Here is a 22188-nt window from a genome sequence, read left to right as displayed (position 1 = left end):
GGGAAGAGACGAGACATTAACTTAGACCCTAGCGATGTCTCCACAGAGGAGGACAAATGTGATCATATTTTGAAGAATCTTTAAGAGTCTTCTAAGCAAGGATGTGTTTTGGGAGATTTGCCTTTCTGTCTTGAGAGAAAACACGTGCCGGGGTGGGGAAGAGGATGAGGAAGGAGAGGCATAGATATCCAAACCAAAAATTATAATGAAGCAATGTTTATAGAGAAATAGAACAATGTTTACCGCATACCAATCTGCCAATGGAAACAAACTGCACCAAATACCTTGTCATATCCAAAGATGATGAGGCACAGACTCTTGCGCTTTAATTCAAGAGACGTGAAAATGATTAAAAATGTTAGAGCAACATAGTGTTATGATGATCAGAAATACAAGTTGCAGTGGGAGTAGGTTGTCTATTGTAACTTAGAAATTGATCAGAGACAACAGGTTGGAATGAGACTGGTGCATTAGGAGTCGAGGCTAGTATTTGCTCAAGTTTAGGCCCTTGATCCCGTGGAGTACCCCCATATAACCTTCATGACAGCTTCACACAGACACACACACCATTGTATTCATGGCCTTGCCAGGCACAAGAATTCCTTCCTAGCTCCCACACTGCTTCCTTTTCTCCATCAACTAGTTGACATTTTGGACCTTCTTGCTTTCACATTTTTTCCCCATTATTTGTTGTAGCATTTGGATTTGGTACATGACCTATTTCATGACTAAACACAGAAATCTCCAAGACTACTGCTAGGTATAGTCCATGTTCCACATTTCATGCCTAACTCCATGAAGTACTATACTCTAGAAGGGAATTTGGAAGCTCTCCTGGGGTCTGGCAGTCATTGCTGGGCCGTAGAATAACAAAATGTAGGAAGGTGATTGGTACTACTTTATACTTTCTTGCTAGGATTAATATAGTTCCATTCTTTCCTCCCCATTTTCTTTTAAATTAACTTTCATTAACAACTTATACAAAATCCTTGATCTGTCAGAAAACCTAACAAATTGTGAGCTTTGGAGGTTTGTCCACATATGCATCCGAATGTACCACCTGTTAAAATAACTTCTTTCCAACCATCAAGACCGGGATTAGTAGGGTCACATAGACAAACCAATTTATCTTAATCTTGGCTTCACACTTGAATCACTGAGAGTGTAAAAAAAAATACCAATATCTGTGTCTCACCCCAAAACTGGCTATTCAATCAGACTCTGAAGGATGGGACCTGGATTTAGTACTTTATAGAGTTCTAATATGCAGTCAGGGCTGAGAACCACTCATCATCTGAATCTTGTTTCTGAAGAGCAACCTAGAGATTAACTAGGGAACTAAGCTGAGCCAACTTTTCAGGTAGACCACATACAGATGTGGGAAGCTGGTATGGCCATAATAGACATCTTCAAGAAGAAATGACCAAGAAATGCACTCATGAACAAATGGTATCGGGTAATTAGATGGACAGACAGGTGAGTGCATGGACAGATGGATAGAATTTCAGTAAGTAGAGATCAAGAGAGGGCATTCATGTTGGAGGCCTATGGAAGCAGGAAACCCTTGGGGAAGGTATGAAGTTTGAGTCTGGCATACAGGGAAAGTTCAGGTAAATTGTAAGGTTTTGCTCTTCACAGGGCTGTCCTCACTCTGCGGTATTAGCTTCTTGTTCTTGTTGGAAACGCAGAATCTCAGATCCCAGGTGATGTCTGTGCTTGTGTAGGAGATAACACTGAAGAGTGGAAGCCAGGCCAAGCAAACCTTTGAGAGCAGGCTAGTGACATTCAGTGGGCACTAATACCGCTACGTACCAGGCAACGTGTCGTGGTTATACGCCCTGGTTAATATATAAAAGACATACGGTACAATGGAAATAAGAATACAAGAGATTATTTATAATCCTAATACTCTCTCTCTCCCTAACTGACTTTGAAAAGTCTTTTAGCCTTTAGGTTTCTTTTCCTCAAAAGGAAGATATTGAATTATGCTGGCTAATATTTTTAACTCTAAAATACTAATTTAGCATAATCATCCCAAATATATACTTATTTGTAAACTAAAAAAAAAAAATGCACATGGTCTGTAAATCTTTGAAATTTTCATAGAGTTTTCCATTGTCAAGTAATTTTTCATGCTTGCCTATTACAATTTAGGTTTTCCTATTTCATCAGCCAGATTGTAATTTCAATTTGGTTGCTCAAATAGGAATTTAATTTAAATTCAATAAGACATTTATTACATAATGTGCTAGCCAAATGTCATCCAGTTATTTAAGATATTCTTAATGAAGTTTGTCGTCCAAGTAATTATCACAGTATATTGCTTAAAAGAGGAAGTATGTACTTGCAAATCATCTTTTAACGTGGAATTATGGCAATTAGATGCATCTCCTCAGATTTACTTTAAAAGAATTTTATCCATTTAGATATTAATTGATCCAAACATACCTGTTTAATGCCATTTAAAACTAATATTTTTATAACTTTGTCATCAAAATCCGGTAGTACTAATACTTTCTCCAAGCAGAGGAACCATGACACTGGACAGAGATTCTGGTTTTCAACTCAGGTCAGAACAACATAGATTCAAGCCCAGTTCTGATGTTTACTTTGGTGAGATTCTTAAACTTCTGAATGCCAATTTTTATGATCCATAAATTAGGGATGTTATCCCCTACCTTATAAATAGACAGTTGGGGATTAAAGAAAACATATAAAGTACATGTCATATATAGCAGACAAAAATGTGTGGCTATTAATCTGGTAATGATAATCATGCAAAGTCTAAATTAAACAAAAATGTTGTTAAACAGAAATGAACCGATTCATGATGTTTATTTATTTTATTTTTATTTTTTTGATTCATAATGTTTAAAATACAGTTTAGGGTGTATGCATGTGTGTGTGTGTGTGTGTGTGTTTCATGTAATTTATTAATTAATTACAGTAAATTATCAAGGAATATTTATTGATTTATTCAATTTGACTTCTAAAAATCCTTATATTTATGACCTCATCATGGTATTTCATAATGCCAATAAAGCTCTCTACATTTTTTCTCTTTTGCAATTTGGATTTTCGGATAATAGTTTTTCACAAAGAAAAACACAAATATCTAGTACTTCTTTCTTTTCCTTTTAAATGTACCAGTGAAGTATTTTTACCTCTAATACTAATTTCCAGTATCTAATCTACTAATTTCAGTATCCACTGAAAATGCCTCAGTGCAATGAACGTGCCCCTTAGCACCTTTCCTGTTTTACTTTCTTATTCTCAGTTCATGGATAAGAAGCAGAATCTTATGGTTGTTTTTTTTTCTTTTTTCCAACTCATCTCCCTTCCTCTGAAATCAACAATTAATCCTTTATGTAGAATAAGAATCACATGGCTCTCTCCCACCTCCACCATGACACAGTACGGAAGATACAGGCAGGAAAAGAGATTTCTAGAATCCAATCACCATAAAAATACCCAGATTAAACTGGTTGAAAAATGAAACATTTAATCAATCACCTGCTTGATAGGAAACACGATTATCAAATACCCTGTTCTGATACATCCTGTTCCAGAGAGGAATAAAAAAATTAATTGTTTACATGTCTTATTTATTTCTGGTCAAGTGAGTAATAACTTAACCATTGGAAAGTGAAGGAATGGTTTGTGGCTTGGCCTCGCTGGAGCTGGGAGTTCATGGGTAAGACAGAGGAAGATGAGGTTGGGCGGGAAATTTGACACCAGACAATGAAAGCCCTTAAATCCCTCACACCTTACAGGCATAACCTCCACGGGGAGGCTTTAATAATTAACCCTCAGAAGAGGTCACCGTAAGCATCACCAAGCACGGAAAGAGCCGTATCCTCCTTCCTGGAAATACGGTAACGCGCTGAGCCTCGGGATCCTGCAAAATTGAATGTTTAAGTCACATACTAGCTCACGCAAGCTCCAAACCTTCATGCCTACTTGTGGCCTGAAAGAGTCTTGAGCTTTTCATTATTTAAAAAGCTTATTTCCACATCTATAAGACCTATAGTCACGTATACTAAAATTCCATGTTTAATTTTTTTTTAATAAAACAGTTCTCTAATTATTTGATGTTCAGGCCCAGACTGCTATCCAGGCTGGACTGTAAATATATAAATCATGCACACACACACACATTCGTCACATGAATAGACGATTGCTGAAGATACGAAATTGTATCTGGAATTCCTATAAGTAAACACATTTGTGGAAGAAAAGCAATGCTTATAAGAGATGCATCTCCCAAGAATTACACGTATCAAACTTCAAATACTATAATATCCACTAATTCTTAGGCATATGTAGGCATTTGACAATCTTCTGATTAAATCTTTCTCTTTCTCCCCTTTCGGTTGGATCTAAATCAAAATATTGACAGAAACAATTTCAGAAGGGAAAATGGAAAAGTACATAGGATAGCTGGAGCCGCACGCATGTCTGTGCACGCGCATGATTTATAATCTGCTTAACTTCCGTGGTGCAAAATAAATAAAAATTCACGCCTGTTTGCTTCGAAACTATGATTTTGGCAAGGTGGAGGAAAAGGTTTCACCATATAAAAAGACTTTATTTATTTATTGGTGACATTGGGTTATCACGTAACCACTCACCGTGTGATGGCACAGACCTGTACGACGGCTCCTTAAGGACAAAGGTAATTGCTGGATCAGAGTCAGAGCATCTGCTCTTTAAGCAACAGAAGAAGCACATAAACTGCTTATTACGGATCTGTCTCCACTCATCCATTTTTGCCCCAGCAAACGCGTACCCAGGGCCTCTAGCGAACCCCGAATGGAAACAGCCCAGTCACAGGAGAGTCAGTGGGCGACAGCACGGCCCGGCCTGGGATGCTGGGTTCCCACTGCTTCCCTGACCCTCCTTGTTGAAAACAAAACAAAAAGCAAGGGAGCAAAGCAGAGAGTGAGAGGTTGCGTGACCTGGGGTCAAGTGGCTGGACGTCTGCCCTCCCTCGGGCGCCTGGTCTGTTCCATCGGTAGCAACCCCGAGCTCGCCGAGGCAGGGGGTCCAACGGGGCTCTGCACATGGAAGCGGCTTGCAAGCGGTCGGTACCCTCAGCAGAGCCCGTGACGCGGGTCCCGGCCCATCTGCAGCACCTGTGGGGGTGGAAGCACCGACCTGAGCAGGCCTCGGCCGCGGCAAGAGTGAGCTTTGTGGCCCACGGGAAGCCTGAGGTCGTGTCTTGTGTCGGGTGAAACAGGTGCAGCTCAGGAAGGACGTGCAGATAACAACAGTCCCTGGCAGTGCAGCGTGGGAGCAGGAGGCCGAGGGTCCCTCTAGCAAACCTCTTTGTTAAATCAGTAGCCGCTCCGGAGCCCCGGGGGGCGGGGGTCGTGTATTCATTCAACCACCTGCATAAGACCGTCCTTCGGGCATCAGGACGGGGAGCAGAGTCCGCAGGAGGCAGCGTCCGTGGCCCGGGGGGACCGCGTGGGGAGCGACTGGGCCCCGGCCCTGGGCTCTCGGAGGCCACCGTCGCCCTTCACGATGCCACGACCTTGCTCCCTGGGTCTGAGGCCGTAACCCTCACCTCCTCCCACCTGCATCCTCGGCCTCCACATGCCAGTCAAGGGCATCACATTTGCTTGTGCCTCTTGCCCGGATACAGGTGCCCCGATACAGGTGCCGAATACAGGTGCCCGAATACAGGTGCTCAGGTACAGGTGCCCGAATACAGGTGCTGAATACAGGTGCTCAGGTACAGGTGCCCCGATACAGGTGCCGAATACAGGAGCCCGGATACAGGTGCTCGGATACAGGTGCCCCAATACAGGTGCTCCGATACAGGTACCCAAAACAGGTGCCCCAGCAAGGTGCCCCAATACAGGTGCCGAGTACAGGTGCCCGGATACAGGTACCTCAAAACAGGTGCCCCAATACAGGTGCCCGATACAGGTGCCCAGATACAGGTGCCCAGATACAGGTGCCCGGATACAGGTGCCCAGCTGGGGACGACTCTAATTTCGGACTTTGCCATCGTGACGTGGACGTCCTTTCCTGGGCCCACAGAGCAGGGCCTGGGCTCCAGGGGCTCCCCGCGCACCTGTGCGAGGTTAGGCCACAGGCTCCGGGGTGGCGCCACCTGCTAGCTCACTCTTCCCTTCAAAGCGAGCGGCCTCAGAAATACGTGAAAGCTCTGGAAGAGCAAGATCAGGGGACAGGGTCCCCGAAGGGACCTCGGCCTGTCCGCTGGGGCCCCCGCCTGTTTACAGGAGGCCTTTGTCCCCTGATCCCCGTCTCTATGTGGACTGGGCGGGGGGGGGGGGGGGGGGGGGCGGCTACTACTCCAGGCCACGTCTCTAACTCGGAGTCTCCCAGGTAATATGCACAAACCGCTGCTCTTCCTCGGTGCCCTGACTTGGGGAAATTGTTGGCGAAGATAATCTGTAGTTTTCTTTTCCCTTTCTTGGGATTTTCTTTGATTTTGGCATCAAGATTGTAATACTAGCTTCGTAAAATAAATTGGGAAGTGTTACCCGCCCCCCCCCCCCCCCCCCCCGGGAGAGACTGTGTAGAAGTCAGGCTAGCTCTTCTCCAAATGATGGGGGGCCATCTGCTCTGTGGGGTTCTCTGGGGGCAGGATTTTTTGATTTTTTAGAGAGAAGGCGGGCGAGCCTGCAGGGGGAGGGAGGGAGAATTAAGCAGGTTCCACAGCGCACACAGCCGGCCTCCCAGCCCCGAGATCCTCCGGGAACCAACACGGACAGGCGGCCCCCAGGTGCCCCTTGGCGGAGTATTTAAATCACAAGCTAAGTTTCCTTAGGAGCTGCTCCAGGTACGGCTCCCAACCTGGGTGAGTTGTGGTCGTTAGCGGGTTTTTTCTTTGCATAATTGATGCATCTTGTCTAAGTTGTCAATTAATGAGTAGATGTACCTACACTTGCTCCTACTGTCTCTTAATTGTCCTTTTAATGTCTGCAGGCCCTGTGGGAGGACTCTCTGTTCTAGTCCTGAAATTAGTAATTTGTGGGGGTTTTTGTTTTTTGTTTTTTTTTTTTTTTGTTTGTTTGTTTGTTTTTGTAGAGCCTCTTAGTAGAGGCTTGTCATTTTATTGACCTTTTAGAAGAACCAGTTAATTATTTTATTGATTTTCCTCTGGTATTCTTCTGTTATATAAATTTCACTGATGTCCGCTTTTATCTGTTTTATTCCTTCCTTTCGCTTGTTTTGGGTTTATTTTGCTCTTTTTCTAAGTTCTGGAGGTGGGAGTTTAAATTATTGATTGGAGCCGTTTCTTCTTGTCTAATGGGTCCATTTAGTGCCATTACGTTTCCCTCTCCGTGGACCTTTAGCGCGTCCACACACTCTGTGATGAGTGGTATTTTTATTTTCATTTTTCAAAATATTTGTTTTTATTTCCCTCAAGATTTCCTCTTTGAACTATGGATTATTGAGAATATGTTGTTTTGCTTCTGTTATCTTTGCTAGCACGTATAGCTATTATCTCTGTTGTCTTTATGTTATTGATTTCCAGTTGATTGCATGGAAGCTGGAAAACCTACTTCCTTGAGATTGTTTTATGATTCGGCACAGGATCCATCTCAGTAGATGTTCCGTGGGGACTTGAAAGGGATGCGTGTTTCGCTGTTGTCGGGTAGCGTCCTGGAAACGGGGATTAGATCCTTTTGTTCAATGGTGTTCGGCGAAGTGTTCTTCTATTCCTTGTTGATGATCTATTTTTTTTTCTATTAATTCTTGAGTAAAGGGTGCTGAAATGTCTGACTATAATTATGAATTCTTGTATTTGTCCTTTCAGTTCTGTTAGTTTTTATTTCACATATTTTGCAGCTCTATTTTTGACGCATAAACATTTAAGACTGCTATGTTTTCTCAGTGGATCGACAGTTTTATCGCGTAATCTCTCTCTGTATCCGGTAATTATCTTTACTCTGAAGTCTACTCTGTCTGGTGTCAATATAGCTGTTCCTGCTTTTCTTTGATTAATGTTTGTGTGAAATACATTTTTACATTCTTTACCTACAAACGTACCTATATCGTTGTATTTCAAGTGAATTTCTTACAGACAACATAGAGTTGGGCCCTGTTACTCTATTCCAGTCTCTTAATTATATCTAGATGACTGGTAATTATATTGATGTTAGGACTTACGACTGCTTTTTTCCTGTGTTTTTTTTTTTTCTTTCTATTTTTTGTTTCTGTGTTCCCTTTGTTGGCTCACTCTGAATGACTTGAATATTTTTCGCAATTCCATTTTCATTATTCTATGTTGCTTTTCCAGGGTATCTCTTCTTGCAGCCTTTTTAGCGGCGATACTACTGCACTAATGCCAGATGCAGATAAAAGTGCCGATTTCCCATCAACCTCCATGAACATCTGGGGGCGGGGAGGAGTGGGAGTTCTAGCTCCTTTGGTGATTTCCATTGACAGTGTGGTCAGGGTGACCTCATTACCCCTGGATGACGGCACAATTCCAGACTCCCTACGTGGGCCCGCGGACACTGGAGGGAGGAGGACCTGCCCTGCTACTGGCTGGAAGGGATGAAATCCCAGCTTCCTATATGGTCTTCTCTTCCACCAATCTGGGAAGGATGCTGGATGCCTCCTTACAGCCTCTTGAACATGAGAGTGTCGCCTCCCAACCCAGCCTTTGCTAGTGAGGACACACATGGGGCCGTAGCTTTTTCACTAGTGTTTAGCTAGAGAGGCTACTGTCGTGAAGTTCCCTGTCTTGCTAGGCTGTCCCTTCCCTGTCCTTTAGCTGGAGAAGACAGTGTTCAATAGGGCTTTAGGTTTTGTGCCCGTAGGTATTTCCACGTTGTTGGCTTCTCAAGACTGGGGCGTGTGAGTTAAAAAGGGAACCCAGGAAACTCATCACCATATTGTTCCTCAGGTCCTGAGGGTCCAGCCCTCTGTTTTCTGTTCTTTACCCTCAGAGTCTCCTTGTCTTCTTAAAGTTTTTTCTCTTTCTTTCTTTCTTTCTTTCTTTCTTTCTTTCTTTCTTTCTTCTTTCTTTCTTCTTTCTTTTTCTTTCTCTTTCTTTCTTTCTTCCTTTCTTTCTTTCTCTTTCTTTCTTTCTTTCTTTCTTTCTTTCTTTCTTTCTTTCTTTCTTTCTTCTTTCTTTCTTCTTTCTTTCTTTCTTTCTTTCTTTCTTTCTTTCTTTCTTTCTCTTTCTTTCTTTCTTTCTTTCTTTCTTTCTTTCTTTCTTTCTTTCTTTCTTTCTCTCTCTCTCTCTCTCTCTCTTTCTTTCTTTCTTTCTTTCTTTCTTTCTTCTTCTTTTTTTTTTTTATTTTTATACATAATGCCTAGCATATCCAGTTAGGAGAAAAAGGAAAAAGTCCATCTACTCCATTTCCCAAAAGTGAAAGTTCCAATTTCTCATGTGTGTATTCGCCTTTTATAAATCTTTTTTGGTGAAGTGTCCATTCAAATCTTTTGCCATTTTTCGATTTGGTTGTTTTCCATTGTTTACTTTCTGAGAGTTCTTTATATATTCTGGATACAAGTCCTTTGTTTTATATATGCTAGCAAATATTTTATCTCCATCTGTGGTTTATCTTTTCATTCCCTGAAGAGCACCTTTTGAAGAGCAGAAACTTCGTATTTATATAGAATTTAATTTTCAGTTTGCTTTTTATGTATCATGTTTTTGGTATTGTAGTCAGGAAACCTTTGCCTAATTCAGCATCAGGATGATTTTGTCCTGCTTTCTTCTAGAGGTTTCATAGTTTTGGGTTTTATATTTGGATTTAATAACTGAGGTTAATTTTTTTAATGCTACACAAATATTCCATCACAATATATTTAGAACCCTTTTCTTTCTGTACTGATTTGCCTCTTCACTTTTGTGAAAAATCAGTTGTCCAGAAATGTATGTGTACTTACGAAGTCTCAATTCTTTACCATTTATTTTTTTTTGTCTTTCTGCCAATACTACAGAACATTTATTTCTGTAAACTTATAATAAATCTTAAAATCAGTTGTTGGTCATTCAACATTGTTCTTGTGTTTTAAAATCATTTTGACTATTATTTGTCCTTTACATTTCCAAAAAATCTTTAGAATGATACTGCTTATAATTTTAGCTCCAGTTTGGTTTTACACATACGCACACACATGGAATAAGAAAGGGGTGAAGAGGAGAGGGCAGAAAGGAGAGAGGAAAATTTAATTTTATTTACCAGTAGTATAATTTTATTTTTCTGTTCATTCTTATAACTTGCATCATATTCTTCACTTCTGTGTTTATCTTCCTTCTCGTAGATGTTAAGTCCTTTAGTTGTTCTTTTAATGGCAGTCTTTTCAATAAAATCTTCTAGTTTTTGAATGTCATAAAATATTTTTACTCATTCTCAAAATATATTTTTTTCCTGGCATAGAATTTGAGGTTGGTGGCTAATTTTAATTAGCATTATGAAGACATTTTCCACTGTCTTCTGGAGACTCTCATGACAGCTATAAAGTCTGTACTTAATCAGTGTATCCTAAGCCATCAGGGGCCAGAACCACACAGAAATTTGAATAGGGAAAGTTTAATATAAAGAATCATCAACTGTGATGGGATTGGAATATCAAGGAATTTGATAATGAGAAGGAAAGTAGAATATAAACAATATAGGAATAACAAATATGAAGAATTGTTTCTAATGTCAGATTGAGATTCAGACAGTGTTGAATTGTACACATTCATGACTCACTGGATCACAGTTTTGGGGGCACCACAATGGTGGACATTTCTGGACATCTGCCTTGTAGGGTGCTGAGGAAAGCTCTTTGTGGGGAGTCACGTCATTAGAGGCTCCCTGCAGTGAAGACATCTGGGTAGTGGAGATTGAATATTGCCAAAGAGAGGTCTGGCCTTTGCCCTGGGCTCTTGGGATATATTCTTTATGAGACCTTGGAATACTCTGCCTCCTAAAAGTATCTTTGTTTGACATATTGGATAGTCTAATGTGGTTAGATTTACGGTAGGGGCTTTGGGCCATGTCATATCAGCCAACCTCCAGAGGGGATGGAAACCAAGGTAAGCCCCACAGGTGGCCAATGATGTCTACGTGACCCAAGACATCTGCACACCAAAGGCTGGGTGAACTTCCCTGGTTGGCAACACTCACAGAATATTGTTACACACACTGATCATGGCTTCACTTCGAAAGGACAACTGAAAGCTCTGTGTTGGGAACCCTCCTGGACTCTGCCCCACGGATTTCTTCCCTTGGCTGATTGTAATCTATATCCTTTTATTGTAATAAGCTATAAATGTGAGTGCAACAACATTCAGTGAGTTCCAGAGGTACCTTTAGTGAATTATCACACCTAAAAGTGGTCGTAGAGAGCCTCAAACTTGCAGTTGGTTTCAGAAGTGAGGATGGTGTTGTGAATTATTCTCTAATTTTACACCATCCAAGAGAGGTGCCAAGGGAAGGTGTGGGGTGCTGGGTGCTGCTGGCAACTGAGCACTGCAGAAGGTGGGTCCTGAGGAAGGCATCTGAGGTACAGGAGGGCGGCACCGGAGAAGCTCCCTGCACCGTGCTGCAGAAGCTGGGGTTTGGGGAAGCTGCAGCTGTCGCCAGGTTCTGGAGAAGCCATCTGTGCTGTGGGAGCTAGACATATATCGTAGGAGCCTGATAAAAAAAGCAGGCTGAACCAAGAAGCAAAACCTCTATTTCCCATGTCACTTCAATGCCCTTTACTGGCAAAGTTTAGCCTCAAATCAGCTGGCAAGAGAAAATATTCAAATCTCTGTTTCTTTATAGCAGGTAATAAAGTATGAATTTGGAGCCAAGACACCATAAATATATATCTGGCACAATTAGATTTTAATTTCTGCTTACATTCTCTATGTTCTTTATGTTTTAAGATTTTTCTTGAAATCCTATAGCTTTGGTGTAATATATCTATGTTCTTTCCTTCCTTCTGGCCGGCTCTCCTTCCATCCTTCATTTATTTTATTGTTCAATCTTGCTTGGTATATGATAAACCAATTCAATTTGAGAATACATGTTATTATTTATCTCAAAAAATAATAGATATCCTTTTGCTTCAATGCCATTCTTTTTATTCTTTTCTTCTGGGATTGCTACTAGAAGGATTTTAAACTTCTTTTTCCATCTTCACTGTCTTTTAAGTTTTCTTTTATTTTTAAAGTTTCTTCTGTGTCTTTGTGATGCATCTCTATAGACCTTTTCAGTGCTTTATTTGAAGGACAAATCTTCTCTTCATATGTGCTATTCTACTATATATGGTCTACTGAGGTTTTTATGGCTATTTCTCACTGGCCTATATATATTTAATTCTTTTAAACCACTTTGTTCATAGATCCAATATTGCATTCTTGAATGTCTTACTAATTAAGGATTTAAAAATACATGTGCCATCTCTGTTTCATTGATGTAAGTTCTTCAGATTATTGCTGTAGGGTATTTTCATAATGTTTGTCTTTCTTATGAGCTTTAGAATTTTTGTTTTAGGGCTGAGTTTTGAAGGAATTTTTTTTCTCCAGGAGTGAATCTTTCTTTAGGGTAGTTACCTATTAGCTTCAATCTTGACCCACAGGATGCCATTATCCGAATAAGCTCTTATGCTTAAAGTTTGGTTTGGAGCTCCAACTGCATGTGCAGAATAGTGGCCTTCAAACCTTTTTTTTTTTTTCCATTAGAAAATGCATTTATTCAAGTGCATATGAGAAATTTCAATAATCGAATATCTGAACTTTTCTTTATGAAAAAGATGAGATTAATTTTTTTTTCCTTCTTGACCTTTCCAGGTTATCCACAGCAAATTCAGAGGCACTTGCTCCCAAGTACCACAGTTCTAAGAAATAAAACTTATGAATTACTAGCTAAAGAATTTGGAGTACCTTGTAAAAAAAATGGCTTACTAAATATATATGCGTGTTTAGTGTGTCAACATGACTGAAACATTCTGAAATCCCTGGATGACAGGCATCACACTGAAATATGTGCAGAGAATTTTTAGGGAATTATATCAAGACAAGCAATTTTTCAGATGTAAAGCGTGCTACTTAAAATGAAATGTTGAAGGGATAGATGTGGCCAGATATTGAGTTTACAGAAAATATTAATGAAATCTCATTTCTCAGCACTACATATGAAAGAAGGGAGGACATGCAGAAAACTTATATTGCCAAAATTGTAACTCAAATATTTAGCATACATTAAGCTTTCACCCAATCTATTTTATCGATATGTTTTAACATTGCTGCTTTCTGTGAACATCTTATAAACAGCTGTGCAGTGTGTTAATTATACACGCTGATGATAGCTGTGTGCTGTTGGATAGTCATGTGACAAGGTGAGGAGGTAGATGCTTCTTTCTGGTAATGAGGGAAGGTTGGGCTCAGTGTGAGGATTCTCACATAATGAAAAGAGAAACATATACTCATTGAGAATGAGATCCCTTACTAGTGAATTAAGTTCAAATGGCAAGTTGAAAAAAAAAAGCAGAATTCATATCTTAGCTCCATAATTTTTTAGTTCAAGTGACTATTTCTTGTGAGGATCAGCTTAATAGCTTCCTGACTGTCCTCTCTGCTGTGATATGTATCTTTCCCTGATCACCTCTTCCAAGAAAAATCACTATACTGAATTTAATATTCCTGACTACAATTTTATGCATTTCCTAAGAATTTTATTATAGCTTTACGCACACACATACAATACATAGTTTTGTTCTGTTTTAAAATTTGATATAAATGCAGCTGGTTTTTGCTTAACATTATGCTTGTGAGATATATCTATGTAGATCTATAAAAGTTTACCTGTCTTAATTTTTATTTTTCACCACCATATAATGTCCTTTTTTATGAAGTTAATCATAAAATCATAATCATTCCCTTCAAGGACTTTTTTCTATTATCAATAGTGCTGCAAAAATTGTTATGCATATGCCTTTGTGCAATAATTTGTCTAGATGTATCTATAAGTGAAATTGCTGAGGATTAGCATATTTGTATTTATCTGTACTGCAAAATTGCTATCTAAACAAGTAAATTTACCAATTTACCTATCACAGCAATATAGGAGTTCCATTACTGTTCATCCTTACTAAAATGTATTATTGTCAAGTATTTTAATATCTGTTAATTTGATGGGGTAAGATGTTATCTCACTGGTTTAACTCGAATCTCACTAATTATTAATAGAAAATATATATTTATATATTAAATATATTATATATTTATGTTTATTGATCACTTTGGTTATCTCTTTTGTATCTATTCATATCTTTTCATTTTAACTGTTTTTCTTTTACTCACCGATTTTTAGGAATAGTTTTAATTTTCTTCTCTTCTGAGTTTTGTTTTGTGTATTTTATAATATTTCTTGATGCAAAACCACTCCAATGTATTTGTTTACCCATTTTTTCTTAATTTATTTCATTATTAGTGCTTTCTTTGTCTTGTTTTAAAACAAAGCATGTTTTTATTTGAAAGCTACAATGTTTCCATCCCTTTTCATATGCTTTTAATCTATCTCTTATTAACATGTGTGCATATGTGTGTGTGATTGAGGAATTCAAATATATATTTTTTCCATTATGGCATTCCATAAGAATTTTTTTGAAAGAGTGAGTAAATCTTATCATTACATTCTTATTAAATTATTTGTAAATTATTAAATTACTTGTAAATACATCATCCTGGCTCTACTAGTAGGAAAATTACTCTTCTCTTGTATTATCATAATTTTAGTATATTTGATGATGATGCAGCAAGCAATATTTAGAAATGAAGTAAAATCCAAATGTATTTGGTGTGGGTGATAATTTTTAAAATCATGTTGCTAAATGGATGAGTAATATTTCAGTGAGAAAAATTCCACTTTTGGGGTACCTGAGTGGTTCAGCGGTTGAGCATCTGCCTTTGGCTCAGAGTGTGACCCCAGGGGTCCTGGGATCTAGTCCCACGTCAGGCTCCCCCCAGGAAGCCTGCTTCTCCCTCTGCTTGTGTCTCTGCCTCTCTCTGTGTGTCTCTCATGAATGAATAAGATCTTTAAAAGAAAAGAAAAGAAAAATTCCACTTTCACCCCAAATATTTTCTGTAATCAGAGTTAATATAACTTAACGTGAAATGTAGAAACCTTATGATTAGGTCATTTTTCTCCCTACCCTACCCTCCTGAAGTCTTTTGTAAATTTTCATAAACAGTCAGATGCATTTTAAAGAAATTAAAATAAGGAAATAGCCTGTCATTCACTAAGATATTTACCTTTTCTGGTGCTCTTCACTTGTCCCTGAAGATCTGAAATTGTCCCCAGCTTCATATACTTTCAGCCTGAAGAACTTCAAATTTTCTTTTAGTGTAGATCTACAAGTGACTAATACTCTTTGTTTTCCTTTATGTAAAATGTATTTCTTTTATTCTTGATAGATATTTTTCCTGGATAGAGAATTCCAGATTGATTTTTTCTTTTTTGTTGTTGTTTGTTTGTTTGTTTGTTTTTTGTTTTTTGTTTTGTTTTGTTTTGTTTTGTTTTATTTTTTGTTTTTTGCTGTGGTAAGTTAAAATAATGGTCACTGTCTTTGTCCTCTACAGTTTCTGATGCAAATTCTCTGTTACTTTATCGGTTATTCCTTGTTTTTTTTTTTTTTTTGTTTTTTTTAAGATCGGTTATTCCTTGTATGTAGTATGTATGTACATATAAGTATGTTTTCCTGCCCTCAAGATTTCTCCCCTTGCTTTTTGTTTGCCACCAGTATGATATACTTGGCAGAGTATGTGTTGGGGAGTTTTTGTATTCTTTCTGCTTGGGATTTGCCAAGCTTCTTGAATCTGGCTTTCATCAAATTTGTAAACTTTTCGGCCAATATTTCTTCAGATTTGTTTCTATCCTGCTCACTCTTTTTTTCTTCCTGAACTACAATTATACATATGTTAGATATTTTGATCTATTGCAGGTCTCTGTTTATTTGTTAATTTTTATTTTTAATCTATTTTATTTCTTTTCAGATTGGATGATTGCTGTTGATCTCACTTCAAATCCACCGGATTTTTTCTCTGTCATCTCCATTCTATTATTAAGTGAATTATATTTGAATTTCTTTTATTTTTTAAAGATTTTATTTATTTATTCATGAGACACACACACACACACAGAGGCAGAGACACAGGCAGAGGGAGAAGCAGACTCCATGCAGGGAACCTGACGTGGGACTCAATCCTGGGTCTCCAGTATCATGCCCTGGGCTGAAGGCGGAGCTAAACCGCTGAACCACCCGGGCTGCCCTGAATTTCTAATATTATTATATCTTTGCTTCTAAAATTTCCATTTGATTGTTTCTTTGTGTATTTTATTTCTCTGCTAATATTTTCTACTGTCTTTTTTATTACAGGTATATTTTTTTCATATCACTGAATATATATTTATATCACCTGCTTTAAAGTCATTGTCCGAGAATTCCAACTTTTTATCTCCAGGTTGGACTCTGTTGATTGTCTTTTCCCTTGAAAATGACTCAAGCTTTCTTGGTTATCTGTATGTGTCATAATTTAGTTGCACATTAAACATTATAAATGTAATTCTGTGTAGTTCTAGATTCTACTGTATTCCTTAGAGGGGTATTAATGTATTTGGTTTTGAAGGCAATTAACTTGGTAGATTCAAACTGCAAACTCTGGCTCACTTGTGGTAGGTGACATCTACCGATGGTCTGTCTGCTATTTGCTTTCCCTATTCGTGCCTAGTTCAGGGATTTGCCAAAGACTTGGGGCAGACTTTATACGCACAATTTAGAGATTCCCCTTTTCTGAATCTCTCTTTTCCATGATCCCATCCCTCTCTCTATCACCTCTGTTTGTTGGAGCCATTCCCTGGTGGTTCTTCCATTTCCTGGTTTCACATAAAGATGGTGGTCTTTCTATCAGAACATTCGAATTTTAGCCACTCCTCAAGCAGCCAAGCCCATAGGAACAGAAAACATATATAGTACTCTTCCCTCTTTCCTTTGCAGAATCTGCCTGCCTTATCTCCTTTTCAAAGCCCTCAACATGTTTGTGGTATTTTGTTCTCGGTTTATTGGCAGAAGGAATGTTTGAAGCTGTTTGGAGCTTATTCAGCCATTTGACAACTTTTTTCTATAGAATAAATGGAGTATTAGTATGGGATGGAATTTTTTTCTGAAGAAATAGAAATTATTAATTTTTATGAATTATTCTTTCCAGATGTAGTCATCTTAGGAATTTTATTCTGGCAAATGCTGAATTTTTCAGCACATCTTTAGAACTTCTTTTGGAATTGCCTTAAGAGTCTGGGATATATTTTTCAATTTATTACAAATTGGCATTTATCAAAATACTGAGTGTCATCCACCTCAAGAAAAAATTGATATTTTTTGTATAGGGAAAGAATTATTTGAGACTAAAAAAAAAGATGATTGTTATTGACTGAATTGTTTCCCCCCAAAACTCATGTTGCAGTCCTAATTCCCAATATACATATATTTCAAGGTAGGACCTTTAAGGAGGTAAATGAGGTCATAAGGTGAAGTCCTAATCCAATAGAACGAGTGCCCGTATATGAGGAGCAAGAGATACCAGAGCCCTCTCTCTTTGTTTCCTGTACACACACAGAGGAAAGGCCGTGTGAGGACACAGGGAGAATGGGGCCATCTTCAAGCTAAGACAGAGGACTCACCAGAAAACCACCTTGCTGGAACCTTGATCTTGGATACCCAGCCCCCAGAACTGGGACAAAATAAATCTGTGGCTTAAGCTACCCAGTCTATGGTATTTTGTTATGGAATCCCATGCACATTAATAAAATAACCTGCTTATATCATGTTTTGTGGGCAAAAGTACTATAAGTATATAATGCAATGAAAGAAAAAAGAAACTTGGGAAAGGAAAGAAAAACATTGAAAAGGAGGTTATACAATAGCACTACGTTTAACGTTAGCAGAGTCTCCTAAGGCTGCAACATTTAAGAGGAACAATCTCCATGATGAACATCTGGGCTTTGGAAGAAGAAGCAGTTTCATGTCATGATTTTAACAATACACCTAAATGTGCTCTTGCACATTATTTATCCTTTTAGTGACATTTTGTTAGACTACTCTAAAATGGCACATTTCAAATTTGTTTTTGACTGTAGGACAGCCAAAAAATGTGATTTGTAGCCTGCCGATTTCAGTTCTCAGCATGCTTTCAACACGTATGGGTTTTTATTTTAAGCAGATATTTATTACCATGTTTAGGAACCCTTTGACCCCAGGTTGAAAAGATATTATTTATTTGGCTTAAATCTGCAGAACTGTCATGAATCCACAAGAGGAGTTACTTATAGAGCTTAGGAGAGATAAGAAAATAATCACTCATTACTCTTCCATCCAGCAGCTGTGACCCCAGCAGTGAGTGTTTGTATGTGTGCGTGTGTGTTTGAATTTGCTAAAGGAATGGGACGGTAAATCACCAACAATAACAGGAGGATCAATACTCTCTCTTGCCTCTTTTGTGAGATCTGGAGCATGGCCTGAATCTGTTAGACAGAATTAAATGGCTCAGGGTGTCAGGGAGGATGCCAACAAATAGACCTGCCATGCTGTCCATTAACAAAGCCCCCGATGACCGCTGTCACTATTGTAACCACTTTAAAAAGGGGATGTTTGGGACCTGCCAGTTTTAAATGAAAGGTAGCCTGGTTATTCACTGCAGAAATTACGTGCATTTCTAACCGATAACATGTACACCGATTCAGGGATAACACTGAATAAACTCTGTGGAAAGGAGGAATCATTGTGCGTTACCATGATGGGAGAAATGACATTTGATCAAAAAACAGATAGAGGAGGTTACTGTGAACCTCAGGAACACAGCTCGTGGCTTGCGTGAAAGTTTCCATCACGCGCACAGTCTTTCCTTTGCAAAGGCTAATGCCTTAGGCTTTCTGGGCTCTTTTGTCTTTGTACGACAACAACAGCACATCATGCATCTGGCCAATTGTGCGGCGGGATACCACAGGGAGAGTTTCCATCCCAGCACCAGCTGGTGATGATTTTATGGCTACCAGCATGAGGATTGATGGCTTTCATAAATTCACATCCAGCTAGTGTACCCACAGATGCCATTCTTATTCTTATCTTGAAACTTTACTAAATTTTAGCCTGAGAAATATCCTGCAGCAGTGAATTCTGAAAGCTGATTATGCACCACATAAAAAGTCTTTTTATCCATTTTCAATCTGCTGCCTTTTGAATTCCATCCAGCTTCTGTTCTTTCTCAAATTAAGGTGAATGGGAGTATGGTATATAATTAGGCTGTGTTATACTATTCACTACTTCATTCACCTTAATCTTATTATCTCTGCAGACATTCTAGGTCAATTCCAGAAACATCGGAACAGAAGATGTGGTTAATTTTAAATGAACTGAATATAGCTATTAATACGTTTGATTGAGATAAACTCTAAATTGAAAAAAATCGTCATAGGAACTTTATTTTGTTATTAACATTGACAGGAGGGAAGGAGGCATTTTTACAGGCACAGTGCAAGGCCAAAGTCTCTCTTTTGAATCTGTGAAAAGCTGTAAAGACATGGGGAAATATCTAGAGATTCTCTATTCACTTTGAATAATAGATAGTAAATTTTCATTTGTGCGATTGTGAGCTTTCCAAAGGATGCACCCATAGCAGACCTTTGTAATATATCAAAAATATGTAGTCAGCAAATTCTAATAATTGGCATTTCTAGTGTAGAATGTTAGCAAGGAACCGAATGGCAGTATGTTAGTGAACAGTAATCTGAAAAATACAATAAGTGCTTATACGTTCCTATAACGAACCGGGATATAAATTGTTCTGCTGAAACACGAAAGGGACATTTTGTAGATAATAAGCACTATATTCACTACAAATATTAAGTATATACAATCTGCAGTTTAACGTCATTCTTCTTGCATGTGTCACAGTTTAGACTGCACGCCGGTGGCTAAGCCACACTGCACATCTGAAGTCCCAGTGCCCTGATTTTCCTCACTGGTTTGCTCTTTGGTGAGGCAAGTTCTGGAGACCCTTAACCTCACTCATATTCTCTCCTTTTCTCTCTGCCCCTCTCTCCTCTTCTTGTCCCTTTCAAATTCCCTGGTGTCAGCTGCATAAAAGATTTTAGGAATCCATGCTCCATCTTTACCTTTCTCTTGGTAGGTTTACTGATTTATGTGCTTTCCCATGCGGACTCTGAACTGGCCAGATCCTCAGATGGGTTTGTATTCTAGTTTAGGGCACACGGGAAGCTTCCCGGCTCCGGAGCTCAATGTCCCCTTGCCCGCAGTCATGTAATTTTTGTTCTTCCTTGTTTCTGACTTTCTACTTGAGTACTTGCTGCCTGTCCTGTTTTATCCATCTTCCCTCCCCCTCCCTTCCTTCCTCCCCCTCCTTCCTTCCTTCCTTCCTTCCTTCCTTCCTTCCTTCCTTCCTTCCTTCCTTCCTTCCTTCTTTCCTTCCTTCCTTCCTCCCTCCTTCCCTCCCTCCCTTCCTCCTTCCTTCCATGGCCTGTACCTGCCAGTTTTCTGATTTCCCTAAATCCCGAGTGTCCTAACTCTTATATTACTAGCAATATACACGTGGGTCTCTGATCCCCGTCTAATTTCCGATGCACTGTCTCACCTAGACTCCAACTCCCCCTACCAAGCCTCATTACTTTAGCTCACAACTGAAACTGTCTTTGTTTCTCTAAGAACTATATTTATTTTTCTACTTTTCTTTTTAATTATTAAATATACATGGTTCTTGTGAATTATTTGCAAATTACCCACAAAGTAATCCTGTTACTTTAACAGTATCATCCTGTTATGTCTATAAATAAAACTCCCATGAGTATTCTTCTGTATAAATGTTTGTCTGCATTTCACACACTTTCCTTGGACTAAATGAATCAAACTGTAATTATTGTGTTAAAGTATACAAATATTAGAGGCTTTTGAAACATACAAGTATATTATATAGTACAAATGGAGCAGAACTGGCATTGGAGAGCTATTCTCATTCGGTGAACAGAGTGTTTGTGTAGTCAGGGAACGGGTACGTGGAGTCCATGGCCTTCTTTCTATGATGCCATGGTGTGGGGGGGGGGCAACACTGTGCAGGTCCTGATTCAGACGTAACCTCGGGATAATATATGCATTTTGCTCTTTGGTGACGTGTGTCGCGTTAATGTGATATATCTCCTTTGTTCTACGACTGATGGAGAATTTTCTCTCCTATATCTCATTTTTATCTATAATATTTAGTCATATCATACAATCTTGAGTTTTCAATATTTTCTTCATTGTCATCTCAGTGGACCTGTTAAATTATTGCAGTTCCATCATTCCCACTCCTATATCTGTGCCTGGGTCATCTTCCACACACTAGTTGTCTTTGGGTCTGTTGTTTCCAATGAGAAGCCAGTGTTGACTGAATTTTTGTTTTTCTTATTCAATGTCATTTTCCTCTGGTTACTTTGAAAATTTTATCTTTGAACTTTGGTAGTTTTACTGGTGTCCTTGAGGGCATTTGTTGGTATTCACTCTGCCTGGAGTTTGCTGAAAAATTTATAAATTTGTCTCTTACCAAATTAAAGAAAGTTTTGACTCTTCTATGTCTTCAAATACTTTTTCAGAAAGCCCCTGTAGGACTCGATTAACATGTATTCTGTATCTTTTAGTATTGCCCCACAGGTTTCTGGAGCATTATTATTATTTTTTCTCTTGTACTCCTTCAGATTGGATAATTTCTATGGGTGTATTCTTGAATTCACCGATTCCTTCTTTAGAAATTTTCATTTTACTTAATTAAGCATATCCACAGAATTTTTTATATTAGATACTGCATCTTTTTATTTCTAGAATTCCATTGGTTTTTGTGATACTGTGATTAAATATATGTTAAATATATATAAATATATAAAATAATAGGTAATATATGTTATAACACGTAATGCATATATTATATATTTATTTAATATAACATATATGTATTTGGTTTTTGTCCCCATTTCTGGCACAGAGCTCCTAAAACCTTTGGCATTTCCTAAGTGATAGGAATGATAATGGTGTCCTAATATCCATAACAAACCCCTTTGAACCACACCTGAGTTTATGTTAACCTAAGCATGGTTGTCAGGGGCTGGTTGTCAGGGGAACCAAACACATGATGAGAAGGTTAGAGTTTTTAGACCCATCCCCCTGTTCTCCTAG

This window comes from Canis aureus, chromosome 31 (assembly GCF_053574225.1).
Source record: "Canis aureus isolate CA01 chromosome 31, VMU_Caureus_v.1.0, whole genome shotgun sequence".
In the NCBI taxonomy this organism is placed as follows: domain Eukaryota; kingdom Metazoa; phylum Chordata; class Mammalia; order Carnivora; family Canidae; genus Canis; species Canis aureus.
Note: the sequence above shows the minus strand (reverse complement) of the source record.